A 16,228-nucleotide genomic window follows, 5' to 3' on the forward strand; every position below is an offset into this window, starting at 1 on the left:
TCTGGAGACAGAGCAGTATGGGTGAGGTACAGCGGTCAGATTCCGGACTCTGGAGACAGAGCAGTATGGGTGAGGTACAGTGGTCAGATATCAGATTCCGGACTCTGGAGTCAGAGCAGTATGGGTGAGGTACAGTGGTCAGATGTCAGATTCTGGACTCTGGAGACAGAGCAGTATGGGTGGAGTACAGCGGTCAGATTCCGGACTCTGGAGACAGAGCAGTATGGGTGAGGTAAAGTGGTCAGATTGCGGACTCTGGAGACAGAGCAGTATGGGTGAGGTACAGCGGTCAGATTCCGGACTCTGGAGACAGAGCAGTATGGGTGAGGTAAAGTGGTCAGATTCCGGACTCTGGAGACAGAGCAGTATGGGTGAGGTAAAGTGGTCAGATTCCGGACTCTGGAGACAGAGCAGTATGGGTGAGGTATAGTGGTCAGATGTCAGATTCTGGACTCTGGAGACAGAGCAGTATGGGTGAGGTACAGTGGTCAGATGTCAGATTCTGGACTCTGGAGACAGAGCAGTATGGGTGAGGTACAGCGGTCAGATTCCGGACTCTGGAGACAGAGCAGTATGGGTGAGGTACAGCGGTCAGGTTCCGGACTCTGGAGACAGAGCAGTATGGGTGAGGTACAGCGGTCAGATTCCGGACTCTGGAGACAGAGCAGTATGGGTGAGGTACAGCGGTCAGATTCCGGACTCTGGAGACAGAGCAGTATGGGTGAGGTACAGTGGTCAGATGTCAGATTCCGGACTCTGGAGTCAGAGTAGTATGGGTGAAGTACAGCGGTCAGATTCCGGACTCTGGAGACAGAGCAGTATGGGTGAGGTACAGCGGTCAGATTCCGGACTCTGGAGACAGAGCAGTATGGGTGAGGTACAGCGGTCAGATTCTGGAGACAGAGCAGTATGGGTGAGGTACAGCGGTCAGATTCCGGACTCTGGAGACAGAGCAGTATGGGTGAGGTACAGCGGTCAGATTCCAGACTCTGGAGACAGTGCAGTATGGGTGAGGTAAAGTGGTCAGATTGCGGACTCTGGAGACAGAGCAGTATGGGTGAGGTACAGTGGTCAGATTGCGGACTCTGGAGACAGAGCAGTATGGGTGAGGTAAAGTGGTCAGATTCCGGACTCTGGAGACAGAGCAGTATGGGTGAGGTAAAGTGGTCAGATTCCGGACTCTGGGGACAGAGCAGTATGGGTGAGGTACAGTGGTCAGATGGCAGATTCTGGACTCTGGAGACAGAGCAGTATGGGTGAGGTACAGTGGTCAGATGTCAGATTCTGGACTCTGGAGACAGAGCAGTATGGGTGAGGTACAGCGGTCAGATTCCGGACTCTGGAGACAGAGCAGTATGGGTGAGGTACAGCGGTCAGATTCCAGACTCTGGAGACAGAGCAGTATGGGTGAGGTAAAGTGGTCAGATTGCGGACTCTGGAGACAGAGCAGTATGGGTGAGGTACAGCGGTCAGATTCCGGACTCTGGAGACAGAGCAGTATGGGTGAGGTAAAGTGGTCAGATTCCGGACTCTGGAGACAGAGCAGTATGGGTGAGGTAAAGTGGTCAGATTCCGGACTCTGGAGACAGAGCAGTATGGGTGAGGTATAGTGGTCAGATGTCAGATTCTGGACTCTGGAGACAGAGCAGTATGGGTGAGGTACAGTGGTCAGATGTCAGATTCTGGACTTTGGAGACAGAGCAGTATGGGTGAGGTACAGCGGTCAGATTCCGGACTCTGGAGACAGAGCAGTATGGGTGAGGTACAGTGGTCAGATATCAGATTCCGGACTCTGGAGTCAGAGTAGTATGGGTGGAGTACAGCGGTCAGATTCCGGACTCTGGAGACAGAGCAGTATGGGTGAGGTAAAGTGGTCAGATTCCGGACTCTGGAGACAGAGCAGTATGGGTGAGGTACGGTGGTCAGATGTCAGATTCTGGACTCTGGAGACAGAGCAGTATGGGTGAGGTACAGCGGTCAGATTCCGGACTCTGGAGACAGAGCAGTATGGGTGAGGTACAGCGGTCAGGTTCCGGACTCTGGAGACAGAGCAGTATGGGTGAGGTACAGCGGTCAGATTCCGGACTCTGGAGACAGAGCAGTATGGGTGAGGTACAGCGGTCAGATTCCGGACTCTGGAGACAGAGCAGTATGGGTGAGGTACAGTGGTCAGATGTCAGATTCCGGACTCTGGAGTCAGAGTAGTATGGGTGAAGTACAGCGGTCAGATTCCGGACTCTGGAGACAGAGCAGTATGGGTGAGGTACAGCAGTCAGATTCCGGACTCTGGAGACAGAGCAGTATGGGTGAGGTACAGCGGTCAGATTCCGGACTCTGGAGACAGAGCAGTATGGATGAGGTACAGTGGTCAGATTCCAGGACTCTGGAGACAGAGCAGTATGGGTGAGGTACAGCGGTCAGATTCTGGAGACAGAGCAGTATGGGTGAGGTACAGCGGTCAGATTCCGGACTCTGGAGACAGAGCAGTATGGGTGAGGTAAAGTGGTCAGATTCCGGACTCTGGGGACAGAGCAGTATGGGTGAGGTACAGTGGTCAGATGGCAGATTCTGGACTCTGGAGACAGAGCAGTATGGGTGAGGTACAGTGGTCAGATGTCAGATTCTGGACTCTGGAGACAGAGCAGTATGGGTGAGGTACAGCGGTCAGATTCCGGACTCTGGAGACAGAGCAGTATGGGTGAGGTACAGTGGTCAGATGTCAGATTCCGGACTCTGGAGTCAGAGTAGTATGGGTGGAGTACAGCGGTCAGATTCCGGACTCTGGAGACAGAGCAGTATGGGTGAGGTACAGCGGTCAGATTCCGGACTCTGGAGACAGAGCAGTATGGGTGAGGTACAGTGGTCAGATGTCAGATTCCGGACTCTGGAGTCAGAGTAGTATGGGTGAAGTACAGCGGTCAGATTCCGGACTCTGGAGACAGAGCAGTATGGGTGAGGTACAGCAGTCAGATTCCGGACTCTGGAGACAGAGCAGTATGGGTGAGGTACAGCGGTCAGATTCCGGACTCTGGAGACAGAGCAGTATGGATGAGGTACAGTGGTCAGATTCCAGGACTCTGGAGACAGAGCAGTATGGGTGAGGTACAGCGGTCAGATTCTGGAGACAGAGCAGTATGGGTGAGGTACAGCGGTCAGATTCCGGACTCTGGAGACAGAGCAGTATGGGTGAGGTAAAGTGGTCAGATTCCGGACTCTGGGGACAGAGCAGTATGGGTGAGGTACAGTGGTCAGATGGCAGATTCTGGACTCTGGAGACAGAGCAGTATGGGTGAGGTACAGTGGTCAGATGTCAGATTCTGGACTCTGGAGACAGAGCAGTATGGGTGAGGTACAGTGGTCAGATTCCGGACTCTGGAGACAGAGCAGTATGGGTGAGGTACAGTGGTCAGATGTCAGATTCCGGACTCTGGAGTCAGAGTAGTATGGGTGGAGTACAGCGGTCAGATTCCGGACTCTGGAGACAGAGCAGTATGGGTGAGGTAAAGTGGTCAGATTCCGGACTCTGGAGACAGAGCAGTATGGGTGAGGTACAGCGGTCAGATTCCGGACTCTGGAGACAGAGCAGTATGGGTGAGGTACAGCGGTCAGATTCCGGACTCTGGAGACAGAGCAGTATGGGTGAGGTACAGCGGTCAGATTCCGGACTCTGGAGACACTGCAGTATGGGTGAGGTACAGCGGTCAGATTCCGGACTACGGAGACAGAGCAGTATGGGTGAGGTACAGCGGTCAGGTTCCGGACTCTGGAGACAGAGCAGTATGGGTGAGGTACAGCGGTCAGATTCCGGACTCTGGAGACAGAGCAGTATGGGTGAGGTATAGTGGTCCGATGTCAGATTCCGGACTCTGGAGACAGAGCAGTATGGGTGAGGTACAGCGGTCAGATTCCGGACTCTGGAGACAGAGCAGTATGGGTGAGGTACAGCGGTCAGATTCCGGACTCTGGAGACACTGCAGTATGGGTGAGGTACAGCGGTCAGATTCCGGACTCTGGAGACAGAGCAGTATGGGTGAGGTACAGCGGTCAGGTTCCGGACTCTGGAGACAGAGCAGTATGGGTGAGGTACAGCGGTCAGATTCCGGACTCTGGAGACAGAGCAGTATGGGTGAGGTACAGCGGTCAGATTCCGGACTCTGGAGACAGTGCAGTATGGGTGAGGTAAAGTGGTCAGATTGCGGACTCTGGAGACAGAGCAGTATGGGTGAGGTACAGTGGTCAGATTGCGGACTCTGGAGACAGAGCAGTATGGGTGAGGTAAAGTGGTCAGATTCCGGACTCTGGAGACAGAGCAGTATGGGTGAGGTACAGTGGTCAGATGGCAGATTCTGGACTCTGGAGACAGAGCAGTATGGGTGAGGTACAGTGGTCAGATGTCAGATTCTGGACTCTGGAGACAGAGCAGTATGGGTGAGGTACAGTGGTCAGATTGCGGACTATGGAGACAGAGCAGTATGGGTGAGGTAAAGTGGTCAGATTCCGGACTCTGGGGACAGAGCAGTATGGGTGAGGTACAGTGGTCAGATGGCAGATTCTGGACTCTGGAGACAGAGCAGTATGGGTGAGGTACAGTGGTCAGATGTCAGATTCTGGACTCTGGAGACAGAGCAGTATGGGTGAGGTACAGCGGTCAGATTCCGGACTCTGGAGACAGAGCAGTATGGGTGAGGTACAGCGGTCAGATTCCAGACTCTGGAGACAGAGCAGTATGGGTGAGGTAAAGTGGTCAGATTGCGGACTCTGGAGACAGAGCAGTATGGGTGAGGTACAGCGGTCAGATTCCGGACTCTGGAGACAGAGCAGTATGGGTGAGGTAAAGTGGTCAGATTCCGGACTCTGGAGACAGAGCAGTATGGGTGAGGTAAAGTGGTCAGATTCCGGACTCTGGAGACAGAGCAGTATGGGTGAGGTATAGTGGTCAGATGTCAGATTCTGGACTCTGGAGACAGAGCAGTATGGGTGAGGTACAGTGGTCAGATGTCAGATTCTGGACTCTGGAGACAGAGCAGTATGGGTGAGGTACAGCGGTCAGATTCCGGACTCTGGAGACAGAGCAGTATGGGTGAGGTACGGTGGTCAGATGTCAGATTCTGGACTCTGGAGACAGAGCAGTATGGGTGAGGTACAGCGGTCAGATTCCGGACTCTGGAGACAGAGCAGTATGGGTGAGGTACAGCGGTCAGGTTCCGGACTCTGGAGACAGAGCAGTATGGGTGAGGTACAGCGGTCAGATTCCGGACTCTGGAGACAGAGCAGTATGGGTGAGGTACAGCGGTCAGATTCCGGACTCTGGAGACAGAGCAGTATGGGTGAAGTACAGTGGTCAGATGTCAGATTCCGGACTCTGGAGTCAGAGTAGTATGGGTGAAGTACAGCGGTCAGATTCCGGACTCTGGAGACAGAGCAGTATGGGTGAGGTACAGCAGTCAGATTCCGGACTCTGGAGACAGAGCAGTATGGGTGAGGTACAGCTGTCAGATTCCGGACTCTGGAGACAGAGCAGTATGGATGAGGTACAGTGGTCAGATTCCAGGACTCTGGAGACAGAGCAGTATGGGTGAGGTACAGCGGTTAGATTCTGGAGACAGAGCAGTATGGGTGAGGTACAGCGGTCAGATTCCGGACTCTGGAGACAGAGCAGTATGGGTGAGGTACAGCGGTCAGATTCCAGACTCTGGAGACAGTGCAGTATGGGTGAGGTAAAGTGGTCAGATTGCGGACTCTGGAGACAGAGCAGTATGGGTGAGGTACAGTGGTCAGATTGCGGAGTCTGGAGACAGAGCAGTATGGGTGAGGTAAAGTGGTCAGATTCCGGACTCTGGAGACAGAGCAGTATGGGTGAGGTAAAGTGGTCAGATTCCGGACTCTGGGGACAGAGCAGTATGGGTGAGGTACAGTGGTCAGATGGCAGATTCTGGACTCTGGAGACAGAGCAGTATGGGTGAGGTACAGTGGTCAGATGTCAGATTCTGGACTCTGGAGACAGAGCAGTATGGGTGAGGTACAGCGGTCAGATTCCGGACTCTGGAGACAGAGCAGTATGGGTGAGGTACAGTGGTCAGATGTCAGATTCCGGACTCTGGAGTCAGAGTAGTATGGGTGGAGTACAGCGGTCAGATTCCGGACTCTGGAGACAGAGCAGTATGGGTGAGGTAAAGTGGTCAGATTCCGGACTCTGGAGACAGAGCAGTATGGGTGAGGTACAGCGGTCAGATTCCGGACTCTGGAGACAGAGCAGTATGGGTGAGGTACAGCGGTCAGATTCCGGACTCTGGAGACAGAGCAGTATGGGTGAGGTACAGCGGTCAGATTCCGGACTCTGGAGACACTGCAGTATGGGTGAGGTACAGCGGTCAGATTCCGGACTACGGAGACAGAGCAGTATGGGTGAGGTACAGCGGTCAGGTTCCGGACTCTGGAGACAGAGCAGTATGGGTGAGGTACAGCGGTCAGATTCCGGACTCTGGAGACAGAGCAGTATGGGTGAGGTATAGTGGTCCGATGTCAGATTCCGGACTCTGGAGACAGAGCAGTATGGGTGAGGTACAGCGGTCAGATTCCGGACTCTGGAGACAGAGCAGTATGGGTGTGGTACAGCGGTCAGATTCCGGACTCTGGAGACACTGCAGTATGGGTGAGGTACAGCGGTCAGATTCCGGACTCTGGAGACAGAGCAGTATGGGTGAGGTACAGTGGTCAGGTTCCGGACTCTGGAGACAGAGCAGTATGGGTGAGGTACAGCGGTCAGATTCTGGAGACAGAGCAGTATGGGTGAGGTACAGCGGTCAGATTCCGGACTCTGGAGACAGAGCAGTATGGGTGAGGTACAGCGGTCAGATTCCAGACTCTGGAGACAGTGCAGTATGGGTGAGGTAAAGTGGTCAGATTGCGGACTCTGGAGACAGAGCAGTATGGGTGAGGTACAGTGGTCAGATTGCGGACTCTGGAGACAGAGCAGTATGGGTGAGGTAAAGTGGTCAGATTCCGGACTCTGGAGACAGAGCAGTATGGGTGAGGTAAAGTGGTCAGATTCCGGACTCTGGGGACAGAGCAGTATGGGTGAGGTACAGTGGTCAGATGGCAGATTCTGGACTCTGGAGACAGAGCAGTATGGGTGAGGTACAGTGGTCAGATGTCAGATTCTGGACTCTGGAGACAGAGCAGTATGGGTGAGGTACAGCGGTCAGATTCCGGACTCTGGAGACAGAGCAGTATGGGTGAGGTACAGTGGTCAGATGTCAGATTCCGGACTCTGGAGTCAGAGTAGTATGGGTGGAGTACAGCGGTCAGATGTCAGATTCCGGACTCTGGAGACAGAGCAGTATGGGTGAGGTACAGCGGTCAGATTCCGGACTCTGGAGACAGAGCAGTATGGGTGAGGTAAAGTGGTCAGATTCCGGACTCTGGAGACAGAGCAGTATGGGTGAGGTACAGCGGTCAGATTCCGGACTCTGGAGACAGAGCAGTATGGGTGAGGTACAGCGGTCAGATTCCGGACTCTGGAGACACTGCAGTATGGGTGAGGTACAGCGGTCAGATTCCGGACTACGGAGACAGAGCAGTATGGGTGAGGTACAGCGGTCAGGTTCCGGACTCTGGAGACAGAGCAGTATGGGTGAGGTACAGCGGTCAGATTCCGGACTCTGGAGACAGAGCAGTATGGGTGAGGTATAGTGGTCCGATGTCAGATTCCGGACTCTGGAGACAGAGCAGTATGGGTGAGGTACAGCGGTCAGATTCCGGACTCTGGAGACAGAGCAGTATGGGTGAGGTACAGCGGTCAGATTCCGGACTCTGGAGACACTGCAGTATGGGTGAGGTACAGCGGTCAGATTCCGGACTCTGGAGACAGAGCAGTATGGGTGAGGTACAGCGGTCAGGTTCCGGACTCTGGAGACAGAGCAGTATGGGTGAGGTACAGCGGTCAGATTCCGGACTCTGGAGACAGAGCAGTATGGGTGAGGTACAGCGGTCAGATTCCGGACTCTGGAGACAGTGCAGTATGGGTGAGGTAAAGTGGTCAGATTGCGGACTCTGGAGACAGAGCAGTATGGGTGAGGTACAGTGGTCAGATTGTGGACTCTGGAGACAGAGCAGTATGGGTGAGGTAAAGTGGTCAGATTCCGGACTCTGGAGACAGAGCAGTATGGGTGAAGTAAAGTGGTCAGATTCCGGACTCTGGGGACAGAGCAGTATGGGTGAGGTACAGTGGTCAGATGGCAGATTCTGGACTCTGGAGACAGAGCAGTATGGGTGAGGTACAGTGGTCAGATGTCAGATTCTGGACTCTGGAGACAGAGCAGTATGGGTGAGGTACAGCGGTCAGATTCCGGACTCTGGAGACAGAGCAGTATGGGTGAGGTACAGCGGTCAGATTCCAGACTCTGGAGACAGAGCAGTATGGGTGAGGTAAAGTGGTCAGATTGCGGACTCTGGAGACAGAGCAGTATGGGTGAGGTACAGCGGTCAGATTCCGGACTCTGGAGACAGAGCAGTATGGGTGAGGTAAAGTGGTCAGATTCCGGACTCTGGAGACAGAGCAGTATGGGTGAGGTAAAGTGGTCAGATTCCGGACTCTGGAGACAGAGCAGTATGGGTGAGGTATAGTGGTCAGATGTCAGATTCTGGACTCTGGAGACAGAGCAGTATGGGTGAGGTACAGTGGTCAGATGTCAGATTCTGGACTCTGGAGACAGAGCAGTATGGGTGAGGTACAGCGGTCAGATTCCGGACTCTGGAGACAGAGCAGTATGGGTGAGGTACAGTGGTCAGATATCAGATTCCGGACTCTGGAGTCAGAGTAGTATGGGTGGAGTACAGCGGTCAGATTCCGGACTCTGGAGACAGAGCAGTATGGGTGAGGTAAAGTGGTCAGATTCCGGACTCTGGAGACAGAGCAGTATGGGTGAGGTACGGTGGTCAGATGTCAGATTCTGGACTCTGGAGACAGAGCAGTATGGGTGAGGTACAGCGGTCAGATTCCGGACTCTGGAGACAGAGCAGTATGGGTGAGGTACAGCGGTCAGATTCCGGACTCTGGAGACAGAGCAGTATGGGTGAGGTACAGCGGTCAGATTCCGGACTCTGGAGACAGAGCAGTATGGGTGAGGTACAGTGGTCAGATGTCAGATTCCGGACTCTGGAGTCAGAGTAGTATGGGTGAAGTACAGCGGTCAGATTCCGGACTCTGGAGACAGAGCAGTATGGGTGAGGTACAGCAGTCAGATTCCGGACTCTGGAGACAGAGCAGTATGGGTGAGGTACAGCGGTCAGATTCCGGACTCTGGAGACAGAGCAGTATGGATGAGGTACAGTGGTCAGATTCCAGGACTCTGCAGACAGAGCAGTATGGGTGAGGTACAGCGGTTAGATTCTGGAGACAGAGCAGTATGGGTGAGGTACAGCGGTCAGATTCCGGACTCTGGAGACAGAGCAGTATGGGTGAGGTACAGCGGTCAGATTCCAGACTCTGGAGACAGTGCAGTATGGGTGAGGTAAAGTGGTCAGATTGCGGACTCTGGAGACAGAGCAGTATGGGTGAGGTACAGTGGTCAGATTGCGGACTCTGGAGACAGAGCAGTATGGGTGAGGTACAGTGGTCAGATGGCAGATTCTGGACTCTGGAGACAGAGCAGTATGGGTGAGGTACAGTGGTCAGATGTCAGATTCTGGACTCTGGAGACAGAGCAGTATGGGTGAGGTACAGCGGTCAGATTCCGGACTCTGGAGACAGAGCAGTATGGGTGAGGTACAGTGGTCAGATGTCAGATTCCGGACTCTGGAGTCAGAGTAGTATGGGTGGAGTACAGCGGTCAGATTCCGGACTCTGGAGACAGAGCAGTATGGGTGAGGTAAAGTGGTCAGATTCCGGACTCTGGAGACAGAGCAGTATGGGTGAGGTACAGCGGTCAGATTCCGGACTCTGGAGACAGAGCAGTATGGGTGAGGTACAGCGGTCAGATTCCGGACTCTGGAGACAGAGCAGTATGGGTGAGGTACAGCGGTCAGATTCCGGACTCTGGAGACACTGCAGTATGGGTGAGGTACAGCGGTCAGATTCCGGACTACGGAGACAGAGCAGTATGGGTGAGGTACAGAGGTCAGGTTCCGGACTCTGGAGACAGAGCAGTATGGGTGAGGTACAGCGGTCAGATTCCGGACTCTGGAGACAGAGCAGTATGGGTGAGGTATAGTGGTCCGATGTCAGATTCCGGACTCTGGAGACAGAGCAGTATGGGTGAGGTACAGCGGTCAGATTCCGGACTCTGGAGACAGAGCAGTATGGGTGAGGTACAGCGGTCAGATTCCGGACTCTGGAGACACTGCAGTATGGGTGAGGTACAGCGGTCAGATTCCGGACTCTGGAGACAGAGCAGTATGGGTGAGGTACAGTGGTCAGGTTCCGGACTCTGGAGACAGAGCAGTATGGGTGAGGTACAGCGGTCAGATTCCGGACTCTGGAGACAGAGCAGTATGGGTGAGGTACAGCGGTCAGATTCCGGACTCTGGAGACAGAGCAGTATGGGTGAGGTATAGTGGTCCGATGTCAGATTCCGGACTCTGGAGTCAGAGTAGTATGGGTGAAGTACAGCGGTCAGATTCCGGACTCTGGAGACAGAGCAGTATGGGTGAGGTACAGCGGTCAGATGTCAGATTCCGGACTCTGGAGACAGAGCAGTATGGGTGAGGTACAGCGGTCAGATGTCAGATTCCGGACTCTGGAGAGAGAGCAGTATGGGTGAGGTACAGCGGTCAGATGTCAGATTCCGGACTCTGGAGAGAGAGCAGTATGGGTGAGGTACAGCGGTCAGATTCCGGACTCTGGAGACAGAGCAGTATGGGTGAGGCAGTGGCAAACGCAGGATTTAGCGAGGGGGGTTTCCGTGGGTGGGTGGGTGGGTGGGTGGGTGTGTATGTATATGCGCAGGTATGTGTAATAAATATATATATATATATATATATAGATATATACACACACACAAACATACATACATATATATGTACGGAGGCAGGACGGCACTCATTGAGACTGGTAAACCATAGAAAATCAGCACAGGACGCTGAAGCTGTTTGTCAACGTTTCACAGTTAGACTCCTTTAAAAGAGTCTAACTCTGAAACGTTGACGTACAGCTACAGCGTTCTGTGCTGATTTTCTATGGTTTACTAGTCTCTATGAGTGCCATCCTGCTTCCGTACATTATATCTGATTCTGACGTGCCATTCATCATTTGCAGATATATATATATATATATATATATATATATATATATATTTGTGTGGTCGTCTGGCACTCTGGATGATAAAAAGCAAAGATGCCAGGGTGGCCTCCTGAAATTAATATATCTGGTAATCCTACTTGGGTCCTGTGATAGGACCTCTATTGGAAGAAAAATAGGTGGCACTCCAAGGACTTAAATAAAGTCAAACTGTATTAAGAAAAAATAATTTCATGGATCAAAAATCAACGTTTCAAGGCTCTACAGCCTTTCCATCAGGTTATGCATTATAGGTGAGGTGAAAAAAAACAGAGGTATTTTGTTTACTGATCTCAACTATAATGCATAACCAGATGAAAAGGCCAAAGAGCCTTGAAACGTTGTTTTTTGCACCATGAAATTTATTTTTTGAATACAGTTTGACTTTATTTAAGTCCCTGGAGTACCGCCTATTTTTCTTCAATAGAGGTCTTATCAAAGGATTACCGGTTTTATATATATATATATATATATATAGAAATCCAGAAAAAACAGCGGCACTCGAGGATTTTAGTGAAGCAAACAAAGTTGTATTCAAAGAAAGTTACAAAAAGCCGACGTTTCGGGGCTTACATGCCCCTTTGTCAAGGTGTATGGATTTCTACGTTGTTACTACAGAAGGCACCGGGGTACCCTCACGCCAGACAGGAGAGTGCCAGTCCCATTTGGGATATTTATATATATATATATATATATATATATATATATATAGATGCAAACAAAAAATGAGGCGGCACTTGGAGACTGGCGTAGGTGATGAAAAATTGTATTAAACAGACAGGTTAACGTTTCGGGGACGTGCTCCCCTTCCTCAGAACAAAGACCCCGAAACGTTAACCTGTCTGTTTAATACAATTTTTCATCACCTACGCCAGTCTCCAAGTGCCGCCTCATTTTTTGTTTGCATCAGTATTGTGGGTTAGTCCCCAGGGAGGAAGGCACAGGAGCAAGGTTTTTATTTGCCACTTGTGGAGTGCCGGAGGTTCTACGTTGGATATATATATATATATATATATATATATATCTCACATTTATATATATATATATATATATATATATATATATATTCACAAACTCACACATGTAAACACACATACATACACTCACACATGTAAACACACATACTGTACATACAAGCACACACACAAACCCACATACATACATACATACATGCATTCATATCATACAAAAACACACTTAAACAATGATTTCAAACTTACAGAGGGGCGGCCACGGCAGCGTGAGGCAGAGTGAGGGGGAGGGAGCTGCTGTGGCTGAGCATGCGCAGCCAGCAGCTCCCCCGGCACCCGGGACATTCTCTAAGCAGAGAGCTGCATAGCTCTCTGCTCTTGCTGCTGCTTCGTCCGCGATCGCGGTCGCGCGGCTTTTGCTTTTGTTGAGACGGAGACAGCTGTGTCTCCGTCTCAAAACATTTTCTGGGGTTATCAGGGGGGGGGGGGGGTTTCCAGGTACTCGGAAACCCCCCCTGTGTGCGCCACTGGTGAGGTACAGCGGTCAGATTCCGGACTCTGGCGACAGAGCAGTATGTGTGAGGTACAGCGGTCAGATTCCTGACTCTGGAGACAGAGCAGTATGTGTGAGGTACAGCGGTCAGATTCCGGACTCTGGAGACAGAGCAGTATGTGTGAGGTACAGCGGTCAGATTCCGGACTCTGGAGACAGAGCAATATGGGATGATGTACAGAAACTGGTGTATCTATGGGGGTCATTCTGACCTGATCGCTCGCTGCAGTTCATCGCAGTGCAGCGATCAGGTTAGAAGTGCGCATCCGCTGGCGGCTGTCGTTGCCTAGCGATCGCCTCTGCCTGATTGACAGGCAGAGGCGTTCGCTGGGTGGCACAGCGGCGTTTGGTTGCCGTTTTGTGGGCATGGTCCGGTCAGCGCAGGCAACGCTGGACCGTTCGGGGGGCGGGCCGCAGCTGCTGCGTGATGTCACACGCAGCCGCTGCGACCTGGGCAGCAACAAGTAGCTCCCGGCCAGCACGCAAAAGCTTCGCTGGCCTGAAGAGCAAAAGCATTGCTGCTGTGTGATGCTTTTGCACTTTTACGGGAAGGGGGGGACGTGCCTGACATGTGGAGCAGACTAGCCCTGTGCTGGGCATCCCCCCCAGTGTGCCTGAATTAGGCATTATAATGGGTGCAATGCACACAGATCCCCGGGGGCCAGGGCGGCTCACACCACACACCCTGCACCTATGTTTTCATTACTTACCATGCAGAGTCACGCACAGAAATCACCGGGAAAATGGCACCGGCATTAAACTCTGGGACATCGCTAGGGTCTCCTAGTGACCCTAGTGCTGTCGGCTAGAGCGTAGTGGGTCCGGATGGAGACTGCACACAGGCCTCCTCCTCTCTTGATGCGCCCCTGGGTACAGCAGTCAGATTCCAGACTCCAGAGACAGAGCACGATGGGCTGAGGTAAGTTAACCTCAGGGGAAGTACTGTGGGAGCGGGATGTGAGGTGTGTGTAGGTGTGGATGCATGAGAGCACAATTTTTGGTGGGGACCGACCACAAGTTAGTTGCCCTGCCCTCCGTGTGAGAACTTTATATCAGTCAGAGCCACAGCTGAACAATGATGAGGGGACAGGGGGCCGCCGGGACCAGGAAGAAGCCGAGTTCACCCGCGCATACTAAGGACGCATTGGCGGCTGTCTAGTTTGCTGTACCAGGCACCCTGCAAGCCAAGTTATGGTGCAGCTGTTGTCCACACACAGATCAGCCACTTTGTGCCTCATGCCTCACTGGTACATAATGAAATGATAGCCTACATTTCTATATTCCTATTCCCATTGGATCTGCACTCTTGTGACTTTCCCTGGTGATGTTTGAGGTGGGGATGGTAGGTAAGTTAACTATACAGTATTTCATTAAAATAAAACATGTTCATGTTTGTGGTTTCATGTATTGCTCTAGTATAATAGGAGCGTGACAGTAGCTGTGACATAACATCAGAAAGGCCGGGAAACTCTACACTGCTGAGTCACTCATACTGTAGATCCTATAAGAGACTGTAACGCAGAATCAGTGCACTGGAGGTATACATAAAGCACATATGGATATAGCGCGCAGTGGCGCACACAAGGGGGGTTTCCGAGTACCTGGAAACCCCCCCTGATAACCCCAAAAAATGTTTTGAGACGGAGACACAGCTGTCTCCGTCTCACCAAAAGCCGCGATCGCGATCGCGGACGAAGCTGCAGCAAGAGCAGAGAGCTATGCAGCTCTCTGCTTAGAGAATGTCCCGGGTGCCGGGGGAGCTGCTGGCTGTGCATGCTCAGCCACAGCAGCTCCCTCCCCCTCACGCTGCCGTGGCCGCCCCTCTGTAAGTAAGTTTGAAATCATTGTTTTTAAGTGTGTTTTTGTATGATATGAATGCATGTATGTATGTATGTATGTGGGTTTGTGTGTGTGCTTGTATGTACAGTATGTATGTATGTGTGTTTACATGTGTGTGTATGTATGTGTGTTTACATGTGTGAGTTTGTGAATATATATATATATATATATATATAAAAATGTGATAGATATATATATATATATATATATATATATATATATATATATATATATATATATATATATATATATATAAAACCGGTAATCCTCCTTAGGTCCTGTGATAAGACCTCTATTGAAGAAAAATAGGCGGCACTCCAGGGACTTAAATAAAGTCAAACTGTATTCAAAAAATACATTTCATGGTGCAAAAAACAACGTTTCAAGGCTCTTTGGCCTTTTCATCTGGTTATGCATTATAGGTGAGCTCAATAAACAAAATACCTCTGTTTTTTTTCACCTCACCTATAATGCATAACCTGATGGAAAGGCTGTAGAGCCTTGAAACGTTGATTTTTGATCCATGAAATTATTTTTTCTTAATACAGTTTGACTTTATTTAAGTCCTTGGAGTGCCACCTATTTTTCTTCCTATAGAGGTCCTATCACAGGACCCAAGGAGGATTACCAGATATATTAATTTCAGGAGGCCACCCTGGCATCTTTGCTTTTTATCATCCAGAGTGCCAGACGACCACACAAATATATATATATATATATCTGCAAATGATGAATGGCACGTCAGAATCAGATAAAATGTACGGAAGCAGGATGGCACTCATAGAGACTAGTAAACCATAGAAAATCAGCACAGAACGCTGTAGCTGTACGTCAACGTTTCAGAGTTAGACTCTTTTAAAGGAGTCTAACTGTGAAACGTTGACAAACAGCTTCAGCGTCCTGTGCTGATTTTCTATGGTTTACCAGTCTCAATGAGTGCCGTCCTGCCTCCGTACATATATATGTATGTATGTTTGTGTGTGTGTATATATCTATATATATATTTATTACACATACCTGCGCATATACATACACACCCACCCACCCACGGAAACCCCCCTCGCTAAATCCTGCGTTTGCCACTGTTAAAGCGGGGTGCATTTAGCATCCCGATGGGTATCCAGTTGACAGATAGACAGTCAATAGATAGACACCATATGTTAGACAGACATTAGGTCGACAGGGTCAAAAGATCGACATGAAAATGGTCGACATAAAAAAGATAGACACCATGTTTTTGGACTATTTTATAACTTCTCTATCCATGTCGGCATAGAGTTGGTTATAAACCTTGTGGAGACGGGATGCCTTTCTACAATTGGGGTTCCCAGATGACAAAACTATCCACACAAACCACAAAAATGCAAAAAACATGGTGTCTACCTTTTTTTGTCAACAATTTTCATGTCGACCTTTTGACCCTATCAACCTTTTGTACTATCTACCTTTTTTTTCATGTCGACCTTTGACCCTGTCGGCCTTTTGTACTGTCTACTAGACACTGTCTATCTATCATCCCACACCCATCCCGATGGACGAGAAGCCGGCGGTCAGATGGCGCCACCTCTGGAGGGTTAGGGTAGGAAAGTT

General features: G+C 50.9%; 1 protein-coding gene across 2 annotated transcripts in view; it reads left to right on the top strand.

Annotated features, from left to right (window-relative positions):
• The window catches only part of LOC134958091 (FRAS1-related extracellular matrix protein 1-like), a 72,247-nt gene that overhangs the window by 40,437 nt on the left and 15,582 nt on the right, over positions 1-16,228 (top strand). The window lies entirely within an intron of this gene.

Source organism: Pseudophryne corroboree, chromosome 9 (genome assembly GCF_028390025.1).
Source record: "Pseudophryne corroboree isolate aPseCor3 chromosome 9, aPseCor3.hap2, whole genome shotgun sequence".
Lineage (NCBI taxonomy): Eukaryota > Metazoa > Chordata > Amphibia > Anura > Myobatrachidae > Pseudophryne > Pseudophryne corroboree.